A 931-nucleotide genomic window follows, 5' to 3' on the forward strand; every position below is an offset into this window, starting at 1 on the left:
TAAGGGGAAGGGGAAAATATAATATTCTCCTATATGCATTTTTACATGAAGATCTATCTTTGAAGTACAGTTTTGATTATTGAACATTGATTAGTACAAGAAATGTATTTGAATTTTTGGACCTTGTATTTTGTAATGATAGATTCTTGTACTAAGGGACCTGAATAATATATAACATGTATTTTTTCTGTATGAAATATGTGTTACATGCAATGTGTGGTATGGGGTGTTACATTTTAACTTATCAACCAAAACGTTAACCCAAGTGATGTATACCGGTGAGTATCACACCCATATCACATGATTATCACACTCAAATCACATGATTACACTAAAATTTTAACTTATCAACCAAAACGTTAACTCAAGTGATGTATACCGGTGATTATCACACCCCTATCACATAAGTATCACACCCATATCACATGATTATCACACCAAAATGATTATCACACCCAAATAAAAGTGCCCTAACCTAGTATTTTGACAGATAAAACATTAGCTATCAGGTTCACAAACATTTACATTCCCAAATTATGTCTTGATATTACATGAGTATCACAACTAATTGATTAAAAACTTATTCAAAACGAGTAATTTTGAAAGATACCTTGAATTTGTCCGCTTGTTGCATGCAATGGCTTCTCGATTAGGGTTCTTGGTCAATTAGGGTTGCGTGTTCTTGGTTGGTCACCGTCGATCAATACCGTCGCCATCCGTTGTTTTTGCGATTTGAAGTTAGGCTTATATTCGTAACCGTTTTCTAGATGATAATGATAAGGCTGATCGTGTTTAAAAGATTTTGATCGTGTTTAAAAGATTTGATGATATCATTTCCATTATTACCCTTTTAATTTTAAATTTTTTTGAATCTTTTTAAATTTCAATTTAATTTTAAAAATCTTTTAATTTTATTTTTTATCACAATATG

Source organism: Cynara cardunculus (genome assembly GCF_001531365.2).
Source record: "Cynara cardunculus var. scolymus isolate 2C chromosome LG 15, CcrdV1, whole genome shotgun sequence".
Taxonomy (NCBI): Eukaryota; Viridiplantae; Streptophyta; class Magnoliopsida; order Asterales; family Asteraceae; genus Cynara; species Cynara cardunculus.